General features: G+C 40.3%; 1 pseudogene; it reads left to right on the top strand.

Annotated features, from left to right (window-relative positions):
* Positions 1–14,403, top strand: part of LOC146654891 (polypeptide N-acetylgalactosaminyltransferase 17-like) — a 28,931-nt pseudogene extending 14,528 nt beyond the window's left edge.
* The last annotated feature ends 3,219 nt before the right edge of the window (positions 14,404–17,622 follow it).

The raw sequence follows: 17,622 nt of genomic DNA, 5'->3' as shown, positions 1-17,622 counted from the left end.
GCCATTGTAGTCAAAGTATGCCTGGATGAAACAACGCATCAGTCATGGATTGATCTCTCCAGGGTTCGAACCTCAAGATAATCGAAGCAGTGTGGGATCATCTTGACAGAAAACAAAACAAAAGGCATCCAGCATCCAAAGAAGAGTCTCGGATGTCTTTCAAGAAGCCTGCAGAACTAAGAAATTACAAGAAAGCTTACCTATTAGAGTTTAAGCTGCGTTGAAGAATGAAAGGCAGCTTTAACTGAACAAAAGGGTAAAAAAATCCCACATTGACGGCTAACTCAAGAGACAAAAAGCATTAGAACTCAAGTCATTACTGTACTTAAGGATAAATAAGTTAATTAATTACATTAATGCATAAGCAGAAAATAACCTACAGTAACTGCTTTGCGATATGGAAGTGCAAAAGACAACTGAAAGGGAGGATAGTTTCTATTAAGGGACAGAGGAACGATAAGAAACGATAAGAAATCAAGGAGTGTGGTGTAGATAAGTGAGGAAATCCGATCATTACTACAAATTTAGTTGAAATTTAAATATTTTAACTATGGTGTGTGAGGTGGGCCCCTGGGTGCCTCCTGTGAGGGCTGTCTGTTTTCCACATTCTGCAACGGTAAAATACGACTTAGAGGCGGATATTTGTTTTACCAAATGGACAATTGCTGTTGACAAAACTCGCCTCATGGTTGACTCTGAGAAAAAAACTCTTTCCCACAGAGGGGAATAAACTTATTTGAATATGAGCTTTTTTCCACTAAGGCTTATTTTATGGGGAGATGTACGAAATTATTTACCGGGTTACAAGCAATGATAATATCGGCTGTTGACTCCTCATTTTCATTTTCTGTCTATTGAGAAAACCCAGTGTAAAAGTAGCTAAAAGTAATGAAGAAAAAAACTTTGGTCTGACAAGGAGCAGGCTGCGCAAAACCTACCTTATAGATGTTTTAATAATAATAATATTGTTTTGGGGGGCGCGTTATAGGTTATAAGCATTGAGAAAAAACTGATATCTGATATCTCACTCCTCCTTGACCCGCGGTGTGTGTGTGTGTGTGTGTGTGTGTGTGTGTGTGTGTGTGTGTGTGTGTGTGTGTGTGTGTGTGTGAAACAAGATCGCCTGTCACGGCAATTATGGTTTGTTTTTTCAGTCCCTTGTAAAAGGGATTCTCAAAAGGAAAAGTAGTATTCAAAGAAAAGTATTCACTAAGGGATATTTATTCATTTTTACACATACGGGGTAGGCAGCCTGTAGGTTACAAGCGGATAGAAAGTTCTTCTTTTCATCACAAGCTATGGTGTAGCCTAAAAATGCAATTTGTTGCTAGGCAGATCATCTTAAAGGTTTTTTTTACTGCGTCTGTATTATAGGAAAATAAAATACTATTGAAATCTCTACAGGAAGTCACTCTTTATTCCCATTAAGAAATACAGAGAAAATCGTCATAATATTGAAACAGAATTCAGACTATGAGTTTGCGGAAAACTAGCTGCCGCTCTGTCTCTCTATACAGCACAAAATCAGCTGCTGCATCACCGCTGTGCTTCAGGAACCAAACCCCTCCCCTCATGTATATGGAACATGACGCATCAGGTCTGAAAATGACTAGACAATTCCGGAGTATTTCCGGAAGTGTCATAAGGTCCGGATCGAGGCCTTCCTTAGTAAATATGCTGTATTTGAATATGGCATATTCAAAGCCTTCTTCTTTGGGAGAGCAGATCTCATCGGACACAGGAGAGCTGCTGGGCTGCAGAATGAAATCCATCTTGTGTGTCTGAGGCTTAGAAATTGTGAACTCCTCCTCTCTGCTTTTATTCTCCTCCCTCTAAAAACTTTTTTCTTTTTTTTTCCCAACAACAGATGGCGCGCTTCCGGAGGTTTACCCCCCCTCCCTTCTCAGGATGCAATTCGACACGCTTAGCGACAGATGGCGCGCTTCCGGGGTTCGCCCCCCCTTCTCCGGATGTCGGGGGGTTCCCGCCCCCCCCTTCTCCGGATGCAATTCGTCACGGTCATTACTCGCTTCCGGGGGGGAGGGGCGAGGTCAAAAGGTCATGATTAGGGCCATCAATCACTTCGGATTAAATTTTGTCATAAACCGTATGGGAGTATCTCTCTACTTATTCATGATAACAACAATGACAATAATAGAGCTTTGGGTATCAGTGTTAAAAGAGTGCTACAAAGTGCAAAGAAACCATGGAAAGAGAAGACAAAGGATAGCTGAAGCTGCATAAAAGGAAGAGCCAAGCTATTTCACGCCTGAGAAGTTTTAAAATGAGACACTTGAGGCTGTGGGATCAGGTTGAACGGATTTTATTTAAAAAAAAACATCACAAGCACACATAAAACACACACCAAAACAGGACCCCTCTTGGAGAACTTGTCGTAAAAGTAAATTTTTAGTAACCATAAAAAATGAAGGTTTTGTACTAATTCAAAAAAGCTGAGCGCTTGGTGGTGAACTGAATCAAAGGCTAAATACTGTCAAGAAATTAGCATGCAATGAGGGACCTTATTAACCCCGCTAAGACAACTGCCACATCCTGTTGATGTCTTTTTGTGGATCTCATTTTCGAGCTCAGTGCATAACTTAAGGTATACCGTGCAGTTCTCTCACTGCCCCCTGCAGAGCTCAACTCGGCTGAATCAAACAGAATTAGTGATAAAACTGGGACGACACAAGGAACTTTCTATTTGACTGAAGTGGATGAAAAAAGTGGTGCTCTTAAAAGATGTTATAAACTTTGTTTCTGCACAAAGTAAAGTCAACTAAATGTGTGAGTGTGTGTGTGTTTGCACTTTTTTCAGGTCAGAACCAGTTCTAGCTAGAATAAAAGAAAACCACAAGAGGATTATCTTGCCGTCAATCGACAACATCAAGCACGATACCTTTGAGGTGGAGCGCTATGAGAACTCTGGCCATGGCTACAACTGGGAACTGTGGTGCATGTACATTAATCCACCCAAAGAGTGGTGGGAGGAGGGAGACATGTCTGCACCAATAAGGTATGCCAGCTTCTCCCATTTAAACGTGAACACAGATCTCACACTTCTGAGATGTATTTTTTTCCACTTCTTTAAGATTTTCAATAAAACTGCCACCAAGTTCTTTTTTTAGTTTTGGGGAAGATTAGGGGAAAACAAGAAAAAAAGCTCCTGATGGGAAACCAGACTTCATTAAAGCAATAAAAAAATTACAGCCTAAATTAGAGAGTGGTGAAAATAGGATTTTAATTATCTGATTATCACCCATATATTTGTGTTAAATTGGATTTCCTTCCATTCTTTAATTAAAAATAAGAATAAATTGCATGAGTATGCACAAAAATGTTTAGATTTACCCTCCACATAATAGGCTGAAATATAAAGTGTGAAACTTTGCATAGTGGAGATTTGGGTTGTAGAAAAGTACTCCAAAATAAACATCAGATAAAGCCACAAAAAAACACATTCTGGTGTTTGCAAACGCTCAGTGTCACATGATAGTGTGTTTTCCTGGCTGCAGGACGCCTGCCATGATTGGATGCTCCTTTGTGGCCAATCGGGACTACTTTGGAGAACTCGGTCTACTCGACTCAGGCATGGACGTCTACGGAGGGGAGAACATCGAACTAGGCATCAGGGTTTGTGTGTCACCCAGTTTCCTCTTGTTCCTGCTCCCTCTTTACCCCTGTAGGTTTTAAGTGGAGCAGTGGCCACCGTAGCGTGGCACCACTGATGAGGCCCCATTAAGAGTCCTGGAGGACCAGTCCTGTGTGAGCAGCTCACAGCAGGGCAATGGAGATAAATAGGTCACGTAGAGCAGAGCAGGAAGGTTGGAGTTTGTTTCTGTACATTTTGAGAGATTGGAGAGTCTTTTGTTTTTCTGCAAGGTTATTAGATTTTTCCTGAAAAAATAACGTCAAACATTTTCACAACCCGAGTGTGTTGGCTTTTATCCAGCAAGCTAAACAATCAAATATTTTTAGAAAGACAAAAACGGTTGCCTTGTCTTTGAGTTGACTTGGTCATAACTTGAATCTGAAATGGAAAGTTCTTATATCTTGTCATCAAAAATATCAAGATTCCCCCCAAAATTAAGTCTAGATAAGTAAACGTGTACAGATGCAATAAAACAGCTAAAATTCAGCTTCAACGCACCTATAAATATATTACAACTGCTGGAGATGAAGTATTAGCAAAGACATGAATCTAGCCCACAATGTCACATCTCAAGAACCACATTTCTTTCTGTTCCTCTTTTACTACAAAGCAGTGGGACACATATCCAGAGTTGCCCTGCGACAACAACATTTCTACATTTCACTACAACCCTTACAAGAGGATTGTTTGGATGTGTCCAGGGAGAAGGCCCTCATTCAGAGAAACTCTTTCATAACAAGCACTTGAATCAATGACTGTTTGGGTTTTAACAGGATTCTTGGGATAATGAATGTTAAGCGGTAGATATCAGCACCTCTATGGGGCAATTTTGCATGGTTGTTGTCCAACATCTTTTACATGAAATCATAGTACTGCTTATTTATCTTAGAGTGTGGCAGAGAGCAGTAAAATGTTTTTTTTTGGCATACCCTCTGTTGGTTAGCACCCGTGTCCTTGGGTAACAGAAACACATAGGTTATCTTTAAAACCTATGTGCCCATTTTCTGTTTGTAGTGCTCCTTATCTGTGGATGGAACATGTTTCATATTGTTCCCAGTGTGAAGAAAGACTGACGGACCTACTTTTTATCCAGTAGGAATGTTTGTCAGGAGTGAAATAGGTTGCATCTGTGCAATTGTTTGGCGACCTGTCAGTTTGAAGTTTCTGTTACGCTCACATCACTTTGACGTGGGTTCAGATAGCTTGGATATCCATGTCTTCATTATGTTCACAGCAGAAGGCTCGTGGGTTGGACACACTCAGCAGATACTTTATTAGATACACCTTGTCAGTATTAGGTTGGACACTCTTTTGCCTTCAGAGCTGTTTTAATTCTTCATGGCATAGATTCAACAAAGTACTGGAAACATTCCTCAAAGATTGATCGTGGCATGATGGCCTCATGCAGTTGATGCAGATTTGTCAGCTGTGCATTCACGATGGGAATCTCCCATTGCGTCATATACCAAAGGTGATCTATCTGATTGAGATCCCCTGACTGTGGAGACTTTCCTGTTAGCTCACAAGAGTAGCACCTGATATGGTCCTCTGCTGCTCTAGCCCAAATTCTTCAAGGTTCACGGTTCAAAGTAATGCAAAAGTGGTTTTTAAGAAGAAGTTATCTGTTTTACTGTTGCCTTCTTGTCAGCTCAAAGCAGTCTCTGGTCGGGTCTGGTATCAACAAGATATTTTCACCCAGAGAACTGTCTCTCATTGGATATTTCCTCTTTTTTGGACCATCCCTTGGGATAACCCTAGAGATGGTAATACAGAAATATCCTAGTAGATCAGGAGTTTCCAAAATACTCAGACCAGTCCTTCTGTCAACAACAACCATGCCTAACGTGTCTTAAATCTTCTTTCTTTTCCATTTTGATGCTCAGTTCTTCTGTGAGTACCCTGCCGAGATCCACTTTCTGGGTAAATTATTCATTATGAGAGCAGTTAATCTCCTTTTGAAGCTTGTGGATGTGCACAACAATTCTACCTAACAGTGAGAGGTCAATTCAGGGTCCAGTGGTTTGATCTCACTCACAGTCCTGCATGAATGAATTCACAGCACCATGTCCTGTTCTCATCTGTTCTTCAAGGGGTTTTCCTCTGAAGCCTCTGTGTTTGTTTAAGGGCTGTGTTTTTCTGTGGCTGGGATAGTTCCTAATTGGTCAGTTGCTGGCTTTGCACATTTGTTCTCCAAACCTGCAGAGGATACCTCAGTCTTGACCTGCTGATTTTGATGGCTATCATTGTGAATGAAGTAAGGATTACAGCTAGGTCATTGGATTCCACCACTGATCAACTTAGAGATTGTAGCTACATGATGCCCTTATTTGGGCATGTCCATTTTTCCTGAGGTTGTGTAGAAGCTTTTGGAAAAAGGGATGAGTACCACTGGCTGTTTCCAGAGAGGATCCTGGGAGGAAGTTATCTTGTTCAGCTTCCTATTTCTTCAATAGCAAGTCTGCTAGGTCAAAAAGCTCTTTTTTAAAGTTTTGCATTAAGAGCTGTTTCAGTAGCTCTAGATGCACCATAACATTGTTCTAGCCATTCTGATATCATTTTCAGCTCAGCTGCTGGGTGGTTTGTATGAGGAGATAATTGATTCAACCTTCATGCTCTGAGGTTTCTTTTCTAAACCACTTCACAAGCAGGTGAAGCTCTTCTGCTGCAGTTAATTCTTAAACCTTTAGCACCAAAAATGAATGATGTCCAGTAGTTCTCCACTTTATCATTATACTTTCTTTGACCTCTGTTAATGAGAAGCAACAAAAGGAACGAATCTTGGTCAGGAAGAAGAAATACTCTTGTACACATTTAAGGCTATTCATCATCTCTCTCCTCCATATCTCTCTGATCTGGTTCAGATCACTGCCCCATCTCGATGTCTTAGATCTTCTTCTTCCCTTTCTCTCTCCGTCCCTTCCCCCCGTCTTGCCACCATGGGGAGCAGGGCTTTCAGCTGCTCTGCTCCACGACTCTGGAATTCCCTACCTCCTGATTTAAGAAATATCTCTTCCATCTCTCTCTTTAAGTCCCAACTCAAAACTCACTTGTTGTCTTATGCTTTTATGATTGTGTAAACTGCTTGCTTTTATGCTTCTTTTTTTATTCTGTTGTTGTGTAGCTCTTGGGGCTATGCTAGCATTCATGTCTTATTGTTCTGGCCCGCTGTCCTACATCAAAGCTGGGAAATAGCATGGTGAACTGTAGAAGATGTTTTGGCCACATCTTCAAGCATGACTTGTGCTTCTGACCGTCTCTTCTTGTTGATCTTTAATGACATGCCTGGAATCATCATGGTGTATTCGCTGACTGGGAGAGTGCTCTGGATGATACGTTGTCACAGCAAACAATATAAGTAAAAAAACATGCATTTATGTATGTATACTCACAGTTGGAGCTTAAAAGTTAACCCAGTGCTGAAGTGCCGAAAACCTCAGCTCCTCTTGATGCCCCTTAAGGTTGGCTAGAAAAAAATGAATAAAAGCAACAATTAGATATTTTTTATATAACAGAAAACAAGAAGAAAAACCGAGAAGGACTTCTAAATGTACAGATTTAGCTTTCATTAGTTCCAGCACAAAGAAAACACGTCCTTCCAGGTGCTCTATGCTCCAGCTGTTAGCTGTAATTGACTTTATAAATCAGGACATCGCGGCGACTGTGCATCTGCCTATTTATATTTCCTGCTGCCCAGCAGCCAGCAGTATATTATTGTGAGCTTTAATTCATACTCCTACTACCCACAGGTGTGGCTGTGTGGAGGCAGTATGGAGGTGCTGCCTTGCTCCAGAGTGGCTCATATTGCACGAATGAAGAAACCTTACCACAGTAACATAGCTTTCCACACACGCCTTAATGCCCTGCGTGTGGCAGAGGTCTGGATGGATGAGTACAAGTCCAATGTCTACCTGGCCTGGAACATCCCCATGGAGGTGAGAACGGCATTTTTCTGCACCAAGACCTCTCTTAGAGAGGATGCTGTCAGTCATGCTTGTCTGTTTGTGACTATCAGATGTCCATGTTCAGAGCCAAACAGTTTTTCTTTTGGTTCCACAATTTATGTAGAGACTTTAGGCATAATAACTTCCTTTGCTCTTGCAGAACCACGGTATTGATTACGGAGACATATCACAGAGGGTTGCACTGAGGAAGAGTCTGCAATGTAAGAGCTTTCACTGGTACCTAGACAACGTTTACCCAGAGATGAGGAGGTACAACGATACGCTGTTCTACGGTGAGGTGAGCCATGAAGGACAAAGACACAGGAAAAAGTAAGTTTGTAGATGTAAGATCTGATGTACAAATTAAACCACTGAAATTAAATAAATGATACTTACACAAAGTCCTAAGAAACTTGTATCTCCTCCACAGACCAAAATATAACAAGAAAGCAGGGACTCAGACAGCATGTACATCCACATCTTCTCAGCTGTTAATAGAAAATAAATGAGATTTAGAACTTTGTCTGATCCACACTGACACATCCTTGTTTTTAGCCTTTATACATTTTTAATCGGTAATTATTTTGGGGAATATTCATATTTTATGAATTAAGTCTGACTCTTTTTTTTTGTGTATTTAAGGTCCGCAATTCTAAAGCAAGCCACCTGTGTATGGATCAGGGTGTGAAGGAGAACCACACAGCCACCCTGCACCCATGCCATGGGTGGGGTCCTCAGGTACAACACTCTTCCTCACCACCATACTAAAGAGTATACTCCATCTTTTTCCAGTTGCTTTGCTTTCTCATGAAAACATACAGTGAGCTTCTCCGGTGATGTGATTTGCAGCTGTGTCTCAATCACAGGCTCAGCTGAAATCCTCCAAGGAGCGAGTTCTGCTGTCAGAATAAAATTGTGTCTTGCACTTTTTGTGTTGAAGCCCTGAGTCAGCCAGTGTCAGCTCTTCATCCCTTCAGCCCTAAGGGCCTCTCTTTTTAGCTCACAGTGGTAAACAGGTGCTTTAGGCAGAAAGTCAAGGCTTCAGTGGTAAAATGCTAAAGGAGCTAAAATTTCAATTCAATTCTGGAAAAATGAGTGCCGCTGATAGGTTTGTAGCTTGAACCCATCCGCTGGAACGTTAAAGGCAATATAATTACACTGCAAAGCAAGACACGAAGTAGGCAAGCTTCATGTTACTCGTGCACGGGAGAGAACCGGACAATCGCCGTTCCTTCGCTTGGCCCCAGTTGCTCTCGTCCGTCCTCCCGTACCACTGTCCTTTTATTGAGGTTACATGAATATGCATAAGTTCGTTAACATATGACGTCTACATACACACAAAGAGTAATAAATTCAAATTCAAATTTTATTTGTCACATACACAGTCATACACAGTACGATATGTAGTGAAATGCTTGGACAACTGCTCGTGACCTAAAGAAAACAAAAAAGGAAAGGCTATGAATAAGGTAGGAAATAAATATGAAAAATTAAAAAGGGGTAAATTTAACTAGGAAGGAATAAAATATAAATTAAGGTTAAAAATGAAATAACTGTACAACACAAATTAGAATGAAGGGTAAATTTAACTGGGAAGAATAAGATAAAATATATAAATTAAAGTTGAAAATAAAATAACTGTACAACAAAATACACCAATACACAGTATAGAACTATATAAGAATGTATGAAGAAATCTAAATATAAATAAATATATACACAATAACAGCAGCTGTACAAGTATTAACCGGAAATGAAGAATATAGTGACCAGTGTTGTGCAAAAACAAAGTCCAGAAAGTCCAGTGTGTGTGTAAGAACTGTATGTGTGGGTCAGTACTGTGTGGTGGTGTGATTGAGAGACCGTATCGCCTGCGGGAAGAAGCTCCTCCTCAGTCTCTCTGTGTTGGTCTTCAGGGAGCGGAATCGCTTTCCTGACCTCAACAGAGAGAACAGTCTGTTGTTGGGATGGCTGAGGTCCTTCACGATCTTCCTGGCCTTGGTCCAGCACCGCCTGCTGTAGATTGAGTGCAGGTCAGGGAGCTCGGAGCGGATGGTGCGCTCAGCTGACCGCACAACCCTCTGTAGAGCTCGTCTGTCCTGCATGGTGCTGTTCCCGAACCAGGTTAAGATGTTTCCCGCCAGGATGCTCTCTATGGTGCACGAGTAAAAGTTCCTGAGCACTTTGGAGGGCAGTTGGAAGTCTCTCAAGCGTCTGAGGTGGTAGAGACGCTGACGGGCCTTTTTCACCACGGTGTTGATGTGACAGGACCATGACAGGTCCTGCGTGATGTGAACTCCGAGGTATTTGAAGCTGTCCACTCTCTCCACTGGGCACTCGTTGATGACGGGGGTCTGGTAGTTCCTCTCCTGCTTAGTGCTGAAGTCCACTATCAGCTCCTTTGTCTTACTGACGTTTAGAAGGAGGTTGTTCCTCTGGCACCAGTTCTCCAGATTCCTAATCTCCTTCAGGTAGGCCGTCTCGTTGTTATCAGAGATCAGGCCCACCACGACGGTGTCGTCAGCAAACTTGATGATGGTGGTGGAGCTGGTAGTGGCCACACAGTCATATGTGTACAAAGAGTACAGCAGGGGGCTCAGAACACACCCCTGGGGGGCTCCAGTGCTGAGAGTGGTGGAGGCTGAGACATGTCCGCCCATCCTTACTGCGTGCGTGTGTGTGTGTGTGTGTGTGTGTGTGTGTGTGTGTGTGTGTGTGTGTGTGTGTGTCTGTGTGTGTGTGTGTGTGTGTGTGGACTGCTGATCAAAGGGTCAAACATCCTTGGTCAGGAAGAGGGTAGCCTCCCCCTCACCCTAGATGGTTCATCCTAGATAACACGGTGAGGAAGTCCTGCAGTTCATCTAAACAAAGACTAGACTAGAACAGACGCAACTACGTTAATCCTACCATAAAACAATAAAACACGGTATGACCTCTCATGCTCCCAAAGTGCTGTCTAATACACACACAGTTTGCAGACTATCAAGGATCAAAACCTCTACCAATCTACAATTAATTACAAAACTCTAAGCATATATAAGTAAATATTTCTAAGCATAAATGACAATCAACAATACAAATCTAACAGCCGCATCACACTTTCTTCACAAGACATGCTTCAGTTGCATTTTTTAAAGTTATCCTTTTGATGGAACAAAAAGTCTTCAGTTTTTATTAGACCACCAGTTTTTCACACTTGCACTTCCACGGAGATAAAAGCGACCCCATGGTGTCTTAGCGTGGGTTCTCTCCAGGTAGTCCGGCTTCCTCCCACAGTCCGATGACATGCACGTTAGGTTAAATGGTGACTGGCTGTAGGTGTGTATGCAAAACAGATAAAGCACATAAGTGCATAAAATAAAGTGCGATATGAATATCTGTGAAAAGATGAATGTAACTTGTAGTGGTCAAAGATACTAGAAAAACATTTTAATAAATACTCTGTTCTTAAGAAGAAGCAGTGACATCTAGGGACCACAAGTGGGATTTTTTAAGATTTTGAGTCCAAACGCTGTTAAATCACCTAACTTTTGTATGATGTACTGCAAACAGGATGCAGTTACTCTGCAAAAAGACCCAAACTGGGCTGACTGGGTGGTTGATGGAAAGCTTTATCTTTATATCTTTTGCAAGGCATTGCAACCACTATTCATGCTTTGTTAGGAACAGAATGCGATATAAACAATTTCCCAATCAGTCTTTATCGTCAGCACACTCAAAGCCTCAGAGCTAGATGCAACCAAAGGAACTGTTTTATCTGCACTGCTAAAGTGGAAATTACTATTAATCTGAACGAAAAAGCTGAAGTGAAAGACACAAAGGTTAGAAAACAGAGCGGGAAGAATCTGACTCACTTCTGCTTTTTCTTTCTGTCAAGTTGAGAAAACTGCAGAATTTGGTGTATATAAAATGTTAGGGCTATATGTGGGTTAGAACTCTGCTGAAACAACACTGTGATTAGCAGTGATGTACAGGAAAATCTTTGTGTTTAGCACTCAGTGAAGAACAAAGACATGTTTTGCCTCTCAGCAGTATTGGGAACAACACCATCCTCTTGTTCAAAGCAGCAAAAAAAAAACCCAACAGCTTGCATAATCAAGGAAAATTCCTGCCAGGTTACCTTCAACTTGTACATCATCACATACTTATTTCATCGTTAGCTAATAAAGAGAAGAGTATTCACTCAGCCAGTTCAGTAACTTTCCGTTTACTGTATGTGTGACGTATCTGTTTTCCTCTTAGTTAGGACGCTACACTAAAGAAGGTCAGCTGTTTCTGGGACCCCTAGGCAGCACTGGTGAGGACACTCGTTGTGTGGTGTACGATCAGATGAGCAACTTTCCTCAGCTCCTCAATTGTGAAAAGGTGACCAACGTGAAACAGAAGACATGGCATTTCTCTCAGGTCAGAAGTGTAAAGAAATCTCTTTTTCAATGATATAACTGAGTGTTTATAAGAGAAACTAAAATTTACTGGCATAGAGTTGAGAGGAAAAGTATCTATATGTCAGATTTTAAAAGGGACCTATTGAGCTCATGTCTGGGTCCATTCTTTTTTCTCTTGGACTCTAATATGAGAGTAGCTTTGCATGAATCTTCATTTCTCTCATACTCAGCATTGCTGCAGCCCCGTAGTTCATGCTTTATCTGACAGAACCGCCTTTATATTCCGAATACCTCCGTTGAAGCCACCTTTCTTTGTGTTAAAACCCTCACAAACAGAAGGTTTTAACACCGGGGCCAGTAGGACTTCACAGATAGATCTGTCTGTTTGTGATGACTATATTAGGATATCATCTCTGCTATTACTGAAATCAAAGCAGTCTGGTTAACGGGGATTATTTGCACATAAATTGAGACTTTGGCTATGATTAATATGAACAATAACTGTTGTAAAATTATATTTATGCTAGAAAATAAGGGGTCCTCTTAAGACAACTAAACCCAGACTGCTTAAAGGGTAACAAGCGACTCAATATACCTTTTACTTTGGCATTGATTCTCTTTTTCTTTTAATGTGAAAAACCTTTTGTAAGTCAATTTTCTGTTGGTCTTTTAGTTCTGTTTGGGTAACCTTTAAAAACTAAAGAGTTACAGCCTGTAGCACGGGAAGAGGAGAGCTTGAACAGTGATGCTGCAGACCTTCTGCCACATCGATTCTTTGTCACACAGCAGGACAAGCAGTGAAGAGTCCTGCAGACGTAGAAGTCTTAGGGAAATAGGGAGACCTTACTTATTTTATATAGATGTAAGGTAAAAAGTTAGTGCCATTTGTTTAAGAAAGAGGTTGCAACAGTTCACATAAGGCCCGGTCTGGTTACATACTGTTCTGTCACCATCACGCATTGTTCACAGACCATCTGTGAAATCTGTTAAAACCAAAGTATTGTATCTCCTTCTGCCTTGCAGAACGAATCGATCATAAATCGGGCTACTGGACGCTGTCTGGAGGTGGTGCCGGCTAATGTTTACTCCGGCCACCTGCTGGTCCTGCAGCCCTGCTCGGGGCAGAGGTGGACCATCAAGAACACTATGAAGCAGTGATCGCCTGGCCAGTTTCATTGGGACCAATTACAAAGGCTATTTCCAAGAGCTGTCACCTGACGTTACCTTGGCCAGTGGACAATCAATGATGCGGGGGCTCCTTAGCTTTTGAAATAAGACTCAAAAATAGATGGCTTTAAGGAGACGAGTGATGAGGTGGTTTGGAAACAATTGATGTTTTTTTGTTTTTGTTAGTTTTTTTTTAAAAACATGGACATTCAACGTGGTGAAAGTTTAGCATGAGGACCATTTCTCTATATGAATTTTACAAACTTTCAATGTGATGTTGCCATAATTCCTGTGTGCCACTTCTTTACAGTGTTTAAGTTTTAGTAGACATTTAATCGACCAAAAGCGTGTTCTTTCTTATGTGAAGGGGAAAAAAAGTTTCCATCTTCCATCAGTCTTTCTGCAATATTTCATTCATTTTGTGCCACGGACCGGCCCTAAATAACTAAAATGTGTTCATAACACACGGGAAAAGACACAGGGGAACTGAGGTAACGATAAAAACAATAAATATGAACGATAAAACGAAGAAAAAAACCCCCGGTAAACCATAAATTGCACACCTGAACCTCAACACTCGCGGCCCGGTACCAAACGACTCACGGACCGGTACCAGTGCATGGCTCGGGGGTTGGGGACCGCTGGTCTATGGTACTTAGAAATTAAGGAATGGCTACTCGTGACAGGAGAAAATTTTACACAGTTTAGCAAAAATGCCTGAAAAGTGATTCTTATGTTTTTCAGAAAATTCAAATCCTTGTAAATATTTATAATTTGAAGAAAAATATGCTAAAAATATTACTTGGTGTACTTTTTTTTTCAAATCACCCCAACAAGGACTCTGGGCTAAATCTCACTTCTATGTTTTATGGATTCTGACTTTTATTGCTATTTTTCCACCAAGCATTCTGTAGCATCAGATGCAATATATCTCGTAGCATGAAGTACTGTAAGCAGTTGGGTACAAAGTTTCTTTGCGCTAAGTTAATTTATTTGGTTAACTGCTGTGTGCCATAACTACTGAAAACCTAGTCAAACATAGGAAGCACTTTTTTGGACAAAGGGTTGGAACATGAACGAGAGAGGAGGATTGAATCAGGAATGCACAAAAGTACCAATAGTGGAAATGCAGGAGGCCTTAAAGGCTGAAATTATTAACGTACTGAGATGTATATGATGTCATATATTAAATTGCATAAGTGTGATCAGCTGGATTTTTGCTCCCAAGATTGTCTTCCAATAAACAACTGGTTTCCTGGGTTGTGCTTTGTTACTGTGTTTTAGGATACATCTGCAGTCTTTAAATTTGTCATACTTTAATTAGTATGCTTATTTTTTTCAGTTTAATTTTATTTTCAAGCTTGTTTGTAATTTTTTGCTGCTAAACTCATGCTTTATTTTGCTTTTCTGGACTATAAATAAGGTAGAGACAGCAAAGATGAGCTACCATGCTGGCCTGCTCTCCTTTTAACTGCTCCATCCATTTTCATGGTTGTGGTCAAAATATTTTCGGCATGCTGTGAGATTAGTCCTCAAAATCATCCCCCAAAATAGACTACTTCAAAAGAGATTTCACCCTCAGCTTCCAGCTGCATGGCATCTGCTGTAACTTACACCAACTCGACTTAAGAGTACTTTCATCACATTTTTTATAAAAGCGCTTCTACACAATATTACCCAGCCACAAATAAAGCAGCCAGGTGGCCGAACATTAAAGGGACTGTTCTATAAATGACAAGTTATGGGTTCAATCCTGAAGCAACCATATGTCCTGTAAATAGTGTCCTTGAATCAGACACTGACCTCCTACTGCTTACTCTCGCTAAACTGCTCTGGATGAAGCATCAGCTTAAATGCTTAAGATGTAAATAAAACAGGAGGAGACTGCTGGGAGCACAAGGGCCTGTTTCTAGCAGAGAGGGGGAGAGAGGAGTGAGGCGGCTCTGAGGGACAGAGCCTGCATGCTAACATAACACTGAATGCTGATCAGACTCTTAACGAAGAGACTGCTCATCGTTCTCTGGCGTGAAATAGGATTACCATATGTTGGTTAAAGTCCTGCTAAATGTAAGCCAGCAGTAAATGCTAACAAGGACAAACTGATCAAATAAACTCACTGCGTTACTTAGATAAGGTTGTATTTATGGGGATGGAAATTTGTATAATTTGTAGATTTTAGCATGTAAAAAAATGGAGCTATTTTTAAAGGATGACAAAAAATCTAGAAAATGAATGTAATTCATTGACATTATTGTATCATAGTTTGCATTGTTCTGACCAGCAGTGTCCTGCAGCTCCCTGTGAGCACTTAATGAAAGAGGTTATGGTTTAATGTCAGAGCAGAGAACTCACAGTTGTCAAATATGATTTTGCTCTAATATGCACCATGTGGCGCTGTATGTTTTCTGTGATTGGAGGGTAGTGTCACTGCAGCTGTCACCCCAGCCTGCTCTCTGCTCTGCCTCGGGAAAAAAGCAGCAGAGATACAGATGTAATTACTTGACAGAACAGCAACACTGTATGAAAATGTGACAATTTCATAAAACCCACTGCAGCAAGGGTAACAGATGATACAACACACAATACTGTGCACAACTCTTTAGGCACAGATGTTGGCAGCGAAGCATGGTGAAGCATCCCGCTGTTTTAGTTTTTGTTGTTTTGGGGGTTTTTTTGCAGAGAGCATGTCAAAACTAGAGACTAGAACTACAATTAGATCTTTTATCATGCAAAATAATCAGATCGCTTAAGTTCATTCTGTAGCGTGACAATGACCCCAAACAGAGCCAGAGTAATAGCTTCAGAACATGTACTGAATGTGCTTTATTAAAGGGTTTTTATCAGACTGTGATTTACGTTTACTTCACCTTATGTGTTCATTGTTGAGTAAAAGCTATTGATACCAATTATTTTTATACTATATCCTCACTTCACAGTGAGAATCAAAATCTGTTTCTTCTTTCTTTTGTACTAAACATGTTCTCACACTCTGGAGCCATTTTGGTAACATCTCCAGGCACTTATTTGTCCAATTATTTTTAAGCTATATCTATATTAACTTTAATTTCAGTGATCATAAAAGTTATATACTAGAATAAAAACAGTTTTAAAGTTTTAGAATAGAATAGGATAAACCTTTAATACTGCACAGATGAGAAATTTGGGTGTTACCCAGCTCTTATGGCAAGGGGAATATAAAATATAAAATTGAAAAATTTATAAATTATAAAATTTGCTGACTTTGCACCAAAATGGCTCCAGAGTGTGAGAACATGTTTAGTACAAAAGAAAGAAGAAACAGATTTTGGTTCTCACTGTGAAGTGAGGATATAGTATAAAAATAATTGGTATCAATAGCTTTTACTTTTACTTTTACTGTTAGCGCCGGTGTCCTTCTATTATAGTGATACTAAACAAGGCAGGAAATTATATTTTTATTCTACAAAATGAAATGAATGTATCTACTCTGCAGAAGTGTTTGTGAATTTCAACAGATCGATTAGCTTGCTGCATTATATGTATGAACTGCATTTTTATCAGTTGCAGTTTCACCATCTCAGTGCCTAATGCTTCCCTCTTGTGGTGTCATGGTGGTTAGAAATAAATATGATATGTTATATGAAGTATATAATAAAAGCAAAGGCTTCACGTAAAGAGGGATTGGGACAGCTTTTAAGCAGGGTGACCTGCAGTATCCCACTGATTAACAGCCTCAACTGACACGTTCATGATGACTTTTGCTTTGTTCCCATTCCTCAGATCGATTTTCCCTTTATAAGGTTTGCTAAACCAGATGCTATATTTATGCTAAAAGTGGCCATAAAGAGTAAGGTCAGAAGGAGGAAAGGTAATACAGCAATGAAGAATAAAGGCAAAGTCAAAGACCGATTCCAGCTTTAAAAGCTATCTATGTATTTTTTTGTACATAGATTTATATGAAAAAGATGATCTGATTTCTAGCAGCAAAGGGCACATGCAAAAAAGCATTGGCAGGATAAATTCAGTTAAAGCAGTTAAATCAGTGCAAAGGTACAGAAAAATACTTATATTAGTTTGGAAATCAACAAGCAAAGAAATCCAGATAGATGTGATTTTTCCCATTCAATAGTACTTTTAATGTTCATAATTAAAAATGCTTTTGATTAATTTTGTCAGTAGGAGTAAAAGTTTGATGATTTTTTTCTCAGTGTTACTGCTCCATTAATAATAAGTGTTTAATAATTAATAATAAGTGAATCCAAGTTTTACCCCAATGTTTCCACCATTCCTCTCACCTAACCCTCATTTCCTCTTCAGGCCTTGCCTTTCAACCACACACACCCTCTACAGCAAATTAACAATATCTGAAAGTCATGTCCTTAAGAAATAAGAGGGGAAAATCGAGTTAAGACCCAACACAGGACCTGAAAGGTGCATCTAGCCCTTCAGCTGATTCATCTACCGTTTGCTGAACCCTTGTCAGAAATTGTTAGAAGAA

This window comes from Rhamphochromis longiceps, linkage group LG14 (genome assembly GCF_057381845.1).
Source record: "Rhamphochromis longiceps isolate RC_006_pf linkage group LG14, R_longiceps_female_GT1.1, whole genome shotgun sequence".
Taxonomy (NCBI): Eukaryota; Metazoa; Chordata; class Actinopteri; order Cichliformes; family Cichlidae; genus Rhamphochromis; species Rhamphochromis longiceps.
Note: the sequence above shows the minus strand (reverse complement) of the source record. Positions and strands in the feature narration are given on the sequence as shown.